The sequence below is a fragment of the Orycteropus afer genome, unplaced genomic scaffold (assembly GCF_000298275.1).
Source record: "Orycteropus afer afer isolate SDZICR_OR568_19922 unplaced genomic scaffold, OryAfe1.0 scaffold00226, whole genome shotgun sequence".
In the NCBI taxonomy this organism is placed as follows: Eukaryota; Metazoa; Chordata; class Mammalia; order Tubulidentata; family Orycteropodidae; genus Orycteropus; species Orycteropus afer.
In genome coordinates this window covers 2835413-2846218 of record NW_006921813.1, presented here as the reverse complement: position 1 = coordinate 2846218, position 10806 = coordinate 2835413, and the positions used below count along the sequence as shown (strand labels likewise).

Sequence of the window (10806 nt, the reverse complement as noted above, 5' to 3'; positions counted from 1 at the left end):
GGAGAAAAAGGATCTCTAGGGGAGGCGCCCCCTGAAGACGTTCCAGGGCCCTGGAACTCCATTCTCCCAACCGGGTGTCCACATGGAGAAGTGGAATTCTGTTGATTCAGCCTGAGACACCTGATTCTTCTGGAGGTAAGCCTGTAAACCTGCAAGACCAGGCTCACTGTTGATTGAGAGAAAGGCTTGAACACGATCATACTTTCTCCAATTTTTTTCTCATCAGAACGCTGCCTGAGAAAATCTGTCCAGTGAAAACTTGTTTTCCTGGAGACTGACCTGGTAAAACGTTGGTGAACTGATCTCGTTTTACTAGAGTTCCTGTTCTGTCCCTTTGAGAGTGCCTGTTATTTCTGAAACCTGCCACATATCTGTTTTATGTTATGTCATCTCCTCAGTGAGATAGTTGCTTGGTCCTCTTTTCTCTTTGTCTATCTTGGGCTGGTGTTTTAACTTGTGAAGTTGTGGCCACTGCCCCAACAGACTGGACTGTTGGACAGAAAATTATCCTTGGATTGTGTTAATTCTTTATATGTTTCATGTTTGCAGGACTGAGCTGTTACTCATAGTAAATGAGTTCTAATTCTGAAATATTGTATTGGATTGAGAGGTTTAAACATTTCGTCCAAAGTCTATTAGAAGATTTTGATTGGTTTTATCCAAAAAACTTGGGACTTTTATGGTTTAAATGAATAGATCATTGATTTGGCTGCTCAAGGGACCGTACAAGAATTTGCACCCTGGGAAGTGAAATTTTACTTACTTTTATTATTATTCTTACTATAGTAAATATCTAATCTGGTTCTCAAATTTAGGATTAAATCCTACGGTAAATAAATTAACACTTTAGGATTTTTGGGTTAGGGTGTGTTTTAATGTATGTGTGAACGACTGTGTCTAGCTAACTGAAACCCTAAGGGATTAGGGACTTGATTTGTTTGTGTGTAAAAAGTGTGTGTGCATGGCACCGGTGCAACAGTTTTGAGTAGATGTGTGATTGAATGAATGTAAATGTGATTGGAAATTAAGTAACTGAGATTTTGTACCAGAATGGTACTCCTTAACTGTATTCTGAAAAACTGAACCTTCGGAAGTTAAGAAAGAGAAATTATATCCTTCCTTAAATCCATTTTTAAGTCAGGCAAAACCTTTTTTAAAACCATTTTTAAATCAGACTGTTTCAGCTGCAACCATACCTGCCAGCACTTGCTCTCCTCTGCCTTTTGACCCTTTCCCTCCCTCAGGAAAGCAAGTTAACTGTTTGTCATGCATGGTGCTTCCTTTATCACCTATACAAACTATGGTACAAAAAACAAAAACTGTAAGTGAGGACATTCCATTAAAATTAAAACATGTTTTTCCCTTAACAGAATACGTAAGTCAGCAGACTAATCAACTGATGCAAGGACCTAAAGCATTATCTTTTAAAACTCTTAAAGATTTAAAACAAGCTGCTGCTACCTATGGACCAACAGCACCATTTGTAAAAACATTAATAGAAACCATTGCACAAGAAATTTTGTGTCCTTATGATTGGTATATGCTGGCTAAAACTGCATTAGAAGGAGGAGATAATTGATCCAGAGGCTAGGGCTTTTTGTTACACCTAACCAAAAGCCCAAGGCCATATACATAGAATGGAACGGTAATCAAGGTGAAGAGATAAACCTGCAACGTTTTTAAAGGATTATGTGTTTTGGATTATGTGTTTATCTAAATGTACTCCATACTGTTTTTGAGCCAATTAAGAAAATTGTAATTATTAAAGTATAGCATTTTGGGGTGGTGAACACACATAAAATGACTTAGTATAGTCTAGACTATTGAATGAAACCACCTTAAGAATTAAGTTGAAAGTTTTCACATAGCCTGAAAAACTAGAGGGAAGGTAAAATGACTGGTAATAAGTTTTTAAAAATAAAAATAGGGGGAAAAGAGAGTAGCTTTGTCTTAAAGTAGAATGTCTGGTCATCCCAGAACATGAAAAATAGTAAAAGTTAAATTTGAAAATGTGTAGTAAGTTGTAGAAAGTTTGAGAGAAAGTGAACTTTATTTGCCTTGGGTTTTAATACCTGCAAATAGTAAGTGTGAGGAAACAATGAAGTACATTGAAACTTTGATAACTTTAGATCAGTTTTGGTGGATTTATTCATAAGATGGAAAGAAGAATGGCGAATCTTTCACTGCAAAATGTTACATTAACAGTATATTTTCTATTAAAATAACAATAAAATCATTGTATTTAAGAGGGGTTAAGTGACATGAACTAAAAACCCTATGTCATGACAGGTTTCTAGTAGTGATGAGTTCAAGTAAATGTTAACTGTTACATGAAACATATTTGGCCAGTGGAAATGAAAATTTAAAAAAAAATAAAAAAATGTAAATAGATCATTACATTACAAATGATTTCTCTGTGTAAATGAATTATACAATTAAGAGTGTGTAAGTCAGCCTTCAGCCAATACTTAATTGAATGTGTTAAAAGGGGAAATAGAATTTACCCAGAAGAAACACAGGCTTTTGTTTCAAATCCTCTGTGTATATAGTATAGGGGGCTTAAGTAAAAAACCTGAGCCCCACCCAGTATTACTGAGGGAGCAGAAGATTTACATTTGAATAAGGAGCTGAATAAAAAAAAATAATAAGGATTGTTTAGCTCTTTGAATTTCGAGCAAGCAGACTGGTTTTGGGGCATCCAGACAGGAAAGTCATGGTCCATGAGAGAAACCCCTTCCAGGACTGAAAGTTAAATGAAGCCAGTGAGTAGTAAACTTGGAGGTTACCTGAGTCCACCTGAGTGGAAATGGGGGAAGTGCAGCAAAGAAGAAATGAGCTGAATATGGTACTCTTTAACCTAGGCCACGGAGGCTGGGGGTGAGAGGAAGGACTAGCTGGTCTGAAGTGCAATGAATTGTGGGCCTATGGGCATTGAAATAGTCTCTGAGGACTGAAAATGTGAGAGAAGGTGCTGGCTGGTCTGAAGTGAAGGGAAGAGTGTGACTCCCAAACTTGGTAGCTGGTACCCAGGACCCAGCTGGGATGGCTAGGGCTGAGCTGATGAGAACCCAACCAAACGAAGAGGAAGATATTTGACACTGAACTGGTGCTAAGTTGCTACAATTTGATGACTTGAGCTGCGCTGAACTTTACTTGTTTATTGATCCAGATGCTTGAAGTTTCCAAGCAGAACAGAAGATTCTCCAGAGAGAAAGGACCATACTTGTCTCTTCAGAGTACCGGTTTGATAGGAATGGGCAAATTAAAAATTAGCTATTTAAAATGAGAGGAGATAGAGGCGTGAAGTGGCTGGCATACACGCTTTCATGGGTGTGGTTAATCTTAAACTGATGGTGAAGGGAATGTTAATTTTTAAAGTATAAAAGATATAATGACTAGAAAAGCCAGGGGGGTGACCTGCAGTGTAGTAAATTACCTAGTATGGCTTTTCTAACCATAAGTTTTTATAAACTCCATGGTGGAATTTGCTGTGAGCAACTGAGGAGGTCCTGATTGTAAACATTATCCACCTGGCGTATTTCTACTGGGAACAACACAAAGTAATGTTTTGGGAAGTTCACTCTCTTTCAGATGCTTAGAATTCTGATGCTATGATTGGCTAGTTTGGCCACTCTGCCAGGCTCAAAAGGAGGCCTCCTAGAAGCAGAACTCTCTCTTACTGCTGGCTGAGAAGGACGTGCTGCTGAAAGAGACATACACTCCTGGGAAAGAGAGGCAAGAGACATACATTGCTGAGAGAGACACCAAGGGACACACATTGCTAGGAAAGAGACTGTGAGAGACTGTTGGCTGAGAGACGGTGAGCTGAGAGAGACTGAGTGTTTTTCCTGGGCTTGGATTGTATCCTGTTGCTTCCCTAATGGGCTCCATGGTCTGTGGGTTCTGTGTGACCACTGTGGCGAATTGTCGAGCCCAGCAGAGGTATGGTGGGTGTTGTGGGAGGATTGGTTGGTGTCAGCATTGGTGAAAGGGCTGGAGGGAGGTAGCATGTCCGACCTCATAGTAATGGGTCTTGGGTTACTGATAGTGATTCTGTTTTCCTCTTGTGCGGTGAGAGGAGGTCAGAAGATGTGACCTCCCTGACCCTTTAGCAATCCCAATCAAGTTTTAAACACTGTACTTAATGAATTTAAGCTTTGACTACTGAAGTACATCTACTGCATTTAAAAAATATAAAAGAAAGGCAAAATACACTAACCTCAAGTAAACGATGGTACCAAAACTTATTTGACTGGTCATCATGGGCAACAACCCTTATTACTAACCTGATAGGTCTACTAGTGTTACTTCTACTTGACCTCATCATTGGACCCTGCCTGTTCAACACCCTTATCAAGTTCATGCGGAATAGGATTGGGGCTGTGAAACTCACGGTTCTTAGAACCCAGTAGATGACCCTTGATACTCAAGAACAGAATAATGAATCAATGATTTGATTTTCAAACAAAAACAGTAGGGAATAAAGTAAGTGACTCCATTTTGTAACTCTATTTTTGTAATGTCCAGCTATGGCTGGCAATATCTTACTAAACCTCCATTTTATGTGGCTGAAGTAAACATCTCATCCTGCCCCCACTCCTGGTGAGTTAGGGAGTGCCCTTTTTGTCTTTTTCTTCTCCTCCCTCCCAGACACATAAAGCAGCTAAATCACCCCTCAATGAACACTTGTAGTAGAACATGTACTTTGGGGTGATTATCAGAACTAATTCCCCTCACCCCTCGATGAATGCCTGTACCAAAGCACGTACTCTAAGTCCTTGAAAGTGCAGCTGTATCACTACGGAAGTAGATTCCCCAACCTGCCTTCCGAGGAGTGGCTGGTGGGTTTGAACCACCAGCCTTCTCATTAGCAGTCAAATGCCTTAGGCACTACGTTACCAGAGCTCCCATGTTGTGCTTAGAAATATGGTAAAAAGATATCTTCATTTTTTGAGAGGCTTTTGTAAACTTGTTGCCCAAGAGAGTAGGAACTCTGTAAAAGGACACACAGTGTATGCTGATCCTCTGCAATTTCAGGAGGGGCTGTTCAAGTAACAACCTACTCCTTTATCATGGTTGTCCACACATTCAAGTTAGTGGTCTAAATAAAACAAGAGCCACTCTGGCAAAGTTTGTATGGAACTTCAGAGATTAAATGTAAATTACTTAGTCAATTGTGCAAGAAATCTGACTTTCCCTAGAAAGGATCTTGAGGTATCAGGGTTAGATAGTTGGTTATGACAATACCAGTGAGAGATGCATTAAACTGATATTGGCAAAGAACAAATGAAAAATTGTGCCTTTCTTGGCTAAGTCAGAAAATCTTTGATTATTCTCATCAGCTTTACTATATTGAGTTTTCAAATCAATGTAGAAAATCAACAACACATGGCTTAAAATCATGTTAGGGATTACTTTACATTTTACTGATACCCTCACAATTTGTTATTTATAATGTTTCTGGAAATTCCTCTGATTTGTTTGGGGTAGTAATTTGCCCAGTCTCAAAGAATGGATTATAATTAGTTTTAGCCATCATGGTGATAGAAACCATGCCAGAGATCTGATGACAGAATTTTGCACCAACAACTTATTCATTGAAAATACCCTTTCTTTCAATAACATAAATGGTGACTATACATGTGTTCCTCACCAAACGGAATATACATAGGAATCAAATAGACTACATACATGGAAAGAGAAAGGTAAGAAGCTCAATATCATCAATCAGAAAAAGGTCAGGGTGTGGAACAGACTAGCAATTGTTCATATGCAAGTTGAAGGAAGACAAAATCAAAGCAAATTCAAGACAGTCAAAGTACAACCTTGAATGTATTCTGCCTGAATTTGGAGATCATATCAAGAACATCTATCATGAACTGAATACTAATGACTGAAGATCAGCAGAGTTATGGGATGACATCAAGGATACCATATTTAAAGAAAGTAAAATGTTCTTACAAAGACAAGAAAGAAAGAAAGAAAGACAAAAATGGCTGTCAGAAGAGACTCTAAAACTTGCTCTTAAACAGAGTAGCTAAAGCAAATGGAAGAAATGATGAAATGAAAGAGGTGAACAGAAGATTTCAAAGGGCAATTTGAGAAGGCAAAGTTAAGTATTATAATGGAATGTGCAAAGACCTGGAGTTAGAAAACCAAAAGAGAAGAATATCCTTGGCATTTCTCAAGCTGAAAGACCAGAAGAAAAAAAAAATGAGCCTCCAATTGCAACACTGAAGAATTCTATGGGCAAAATAGTGAATGGCACAGGAACCATCAAAAGTAAATGGGAGGAATATACAGAGTCACTGTACCAAAAAGAAGTGGTCAACATTTAACCATTTCAGGAAATAGCATATGATCAAGAACTAATGATATTGAAGGAAGACGTTCTAGCTGCACTGAAGGCATTGGCAAAGAAACAATGCTCCAGGAATTGATGGAACAAAAATTGAGGTGTTTCAACAAATGGATGCAATGCTGGTAGTGCTCAATCCTCTAAGTCAAGAAATTTGGAAGATAGCCAGCTGGCCTACCAATGGGTAGGGATCCACATTTGTGCCCATTCCAAAGAAAAGTGAAGCAACAGAATGCAGAAATTATCAAACAATATCACATGCAAGTAAAATTTTGCTGGAGATAATTCAAAAAGAGTTGCAGCAGTACCTTGACAAGGAACTGCCAGACATGCAAACCAGATTCAGAAGAGAATCTGGACTGAAGGATATCATTGTGGATGTCAGATGATCTTGGCTGAAAGCAGAAAATACCAGAAAGATGTTAAACTATGTTTTATTGGCTATACAAAGGCATTCAACTGTGTGGATCATAACAAATTATGGATAACATTGTGAAGAATGGGAACTCCAGAACACTTAAATGTGCTCATGCTGAACCTGTACCTGTACACTCAATCCAATCCAATCCCATTGCTATCTGGTCGATTCTGACTCATAGTGACCCTATATGACAAACTAGAATTGACCTACAGGGTTTTCAAGGCTGGAAATCTTTACAAAAGCAGACTGCCTCATGTTTCTCCTGTGGAGTGGCTGGTGGGTTTGAACCACCAACCTTTTGTGTTTTTAACATGGTTAAAAATAAGGAAAGGTTTGTGTCAGGGTGTATTTTTCACCATATTTATTCAATTTGTATGCTGAGCAAATAATCCAAGAAGCTGGATTATATGAAGAAGAATGCAGTATGAGGATTGGAGGAAGTCTCATTAATACTCTGTGATAAACAGATGCACTTACTGATGAAGATCAAAGACTACAACTTCAGTATGGATTACATCTCAACATAAAAAAAGCAAAACTCCTTACAAAGGTACCAATGAGCAACATCATGATAAATGGAGAAAACATTGACATTGTCAAGGATTTCATTTACTTGGATTCACAACCCATGCCTGTGGAAGCAGCAGTCAGGACATGCAACAACATATTGCACTGGAAAAATCTGCTGCAAAAGACCTCTTTAAAGGGTTGGAAAAGAAACATACCACTTTGAGAACTAAGGTGTGCCTGACCCAAGCCATGGTCTTTTCAATAGCCTCCTATGCATGTTAAAGCTGGACAGTGAGAAGTGATTGAAGTGATTGAAGAAGAATTGATGCATTGTAATCATAGTGTTGGTGAAGAATACTGAATATACCATGGACTGCCGAAAGAATGAACAAATCTGTCCTGGAAAAAATACAGCCAGAATGCTCCTTAGAATGGAGGATGGCAAGACTTCATTTCATGTACTTTCCACTTTTGATATGTTATCAGGAAGGATCTGTCCCTGGAGAAGGACATCATGCTTGGTAAAGCAGAAGGTCAGTGAAAAAGAGGAAGATCTCAATAAGACTGATTGACACAGTGGCTGGAACAATAGGCTCAGACACAGCTATGATGTGAGGATGGTGCTGGACCAGGCAGTGTTTCATTCTGTTGTACACAGGGTCACTGAGTCAGAACCGACTTGATGGCACCTTGTTGTTCTTAGTTGTTGTTAGGTGCCATCGAGTTGGCTCTGACCCACGGCGACCCTATGTTCAACAGAACAGAACCTGCCCAGTCCTGTGCTAGCCCTACAATACTTGCTATACTTGAGCCCATTGTTGCAGCCACGTGTCAGTCCATCTTTCAGCTGCACTTCTTCCAGGACAGATTTGTTAGTTCTTTTGGCAGTCCATGGTACTTTCAGTATTCTTATCTTGAGATGGCACCTTACAACAATAAATACTACTTTATAAAGTATGATGTCCTTCTCCAGAGACTGGTCCCTCCTGATAACACGTCCAAAGTGTGTAAGCTGAATTTTCAGGTAAATCAGAATTGGTGTATATGGTCCTTATTTAGCACTACTGTAGTGCAGGGAAAGGCTTGAAGACTTTTCAATGATTTAAAAGCTGCACATGCAGCAAGTAAAGGAGATTGTAATGAATTTGTTGCAAGTAGGCATTGGGTTCAAGGAACTCTAGTGGTGCAGTGCTTAAGGCAACAAGGCTGCTAACCAAAAAATGTTGGCAGTTCAAACCCCCCAGCCACTCCGTGGGAGAAAGAACAGGCAGTCTGCTTCCATAAAGATTTACAGCCTTGGAAACCCCGTGGGACACTTCTACTCTGTCCTGCAGGATCGCTATGAGTTGGAATCGACTTGATGGCAGTGGGTTTTGTTTGGGTTTTTAGGGGTTGGTTCAATTGCTTCAAAGAGAAGATGAACTTACACAGCATTAAAGTGATCGAAAATACCGTGTTTTGGGTCAGGCACACCTTTGATTTTAAAGTGAAGTCGCAGCTGAAGAAAATTAAAAAAAGTGCACAAGAGTCAAAGTATGACCTTGAGTATATTGCACCTGAATTTAGGGACCATCTAAACACACTGAACACTAATGACTCCAAAGAGGGAAAATAGAAAATGCCCAGGTCTCAAAGGCAATATGAAGTAATGCTACCCTGAAACTACGTGCCTATAGTCTTCACTTTTTCTGAGATATTAAATATCTTTATTGTTTAAGCCATAGTTGAATTATTATTTATTCCTTCAACAAATATCAAATTGTTTAAACATTGTACCTGATGCTTGGGACACAGCAGTAAATGAAAATACAACCTCCCTAGCCTCATAAAGCATGGATCAAGTCAGAGGAAACACACACTAAACAAATTAACAACAACAATAAATAATAACATAAATAATATTGTTAAAATAATGTATTAGTTAATCTTATATAATAATAACATATACTATTACTTTATAATGGGAGCTCTGGTACCATGGTGGCTAAGGCACTTGACTGCTAACCAGAAGGCTGGCGGTTCAAATCCACCAGCCACTCCCCGGAAGGAAGATGGGGCAATCTACTTCCATAGTGATACTGCCTTGAAAACCCAAGGAGGGGTCGCTATGAGTCGGGGCCGACTCGACAGCACATAACAACATTACTTTATATACATTACTTAATATATATATTATTTGTATGGTAATCATATGAATAAAACAAAGCAAGGTAACAGGATAGAGAATACTAGGAAGCTAATTTCTATAGGTTATACATGGAAGATTGAAGGTTGATCCTTTGAGCAGAGATCTGAATGAAGTAAGAAGGTAATGAGCCATGCGGCTATTCAGGATTATTCTGTTATTTTCAGCTAAAAATACCATTAGCTTATACATCCAGCAAATTCTTACTCATCCTTAAAAATGAAGCTCAGATATCATCCTTTCGGGGAAGTTTTCCAAGCCCGCTCACCCACTAAAATCAATTTCTTTCCCTACTGGGCTAGGTTTGCATCTTAGACACATGTATTACTACACTCATCATGCCCTGTTTTAACTTACTTACTTATATAGTTTACAATGTCATCTTTACTAGACTATGAAACTCTTGAGAGACAAGACTGCCATTCTGCCTCCTAGTAAATACCACTTGCTACCCAGTAGGCTCCATGTAGTCACAAATAATTACTGACTTGACTGCTGTTTCTGTCTTTAAAAGGAATGTGTGGTTTTCAGGTAGTGCTAAAAGTGGACACAGAAACTTAAACTTTATTAAAGTATGATTATTTTTGTGTTTAAAATGTGTCTTGCAACCATCAGAGAAGCTGATGACTCTGAGTTACCATGAATGTATACAAATTAAACTGGTGTTCTAGGCAGAAAATCTTTGGTTCTCATTTAGAAAATAAGAATATGTAAGAGAGTTGAGAAGTAATCTATAGATGTTCTCTATCAGGTACATCTGTCTAATTACATTATGTCTAGAACTTTTGAAAAGGCTACAAAAACATAATTATAAGATCACTCACTTAGGTTAGGTAGTTACAGTCTTTGAAGCCTTTCTCCAGTAATGGGAAGAAAAGACTCATTTTTCTTACTGATCTCCAGTGGTCATCTGGGAACCTTCTCACACAAGCAACTCAATTCATAATACTACATTCCCACTACGTTCCTCATTTCTGTGCTGGACAACTATATGATCAACTCAGTCAGAATTGATCAAGTAGATGTTTTACCCTCAATCTCAAAGGTGAAGAAAAGAGTGAAAAGGCATTTAAAGAAATTTAAAACATCAGCTAAAGGTTAATAAAGTGTGAAAGAGTTTGATTTTTGGTACCTGTGTGAAGATTTAATGAAGAGAGAATCAGTGGATATTAAGTATATTTTAAAATTAAATCCAGAGTTTGTAGAATAAAGTAAACAATGTGCTTTTTAAATTTCACTTTTAATTTCTAAACAGATAGAATGGCTTCTTTTCATGATCAATTAAATTCCCTTTCTTTCTGTGTTACATCAACAGATTTAATATTAATATTA

The 10806-nt window shown here is 38.3% G+C and overlaps 1 protein-coding gene across 1 annotated transcript in view; it reads right to left on the bottom strand.

Moving 5' to 3' along the window:
• AIG1 (androgen induced 1) overlaps window positions 1–10806 on the bottom strand; it is a 390941-nt gene that overhangs the window by 268687 nt on the left and 111448 nt on the right. The window lies entirely within an intron of this gene.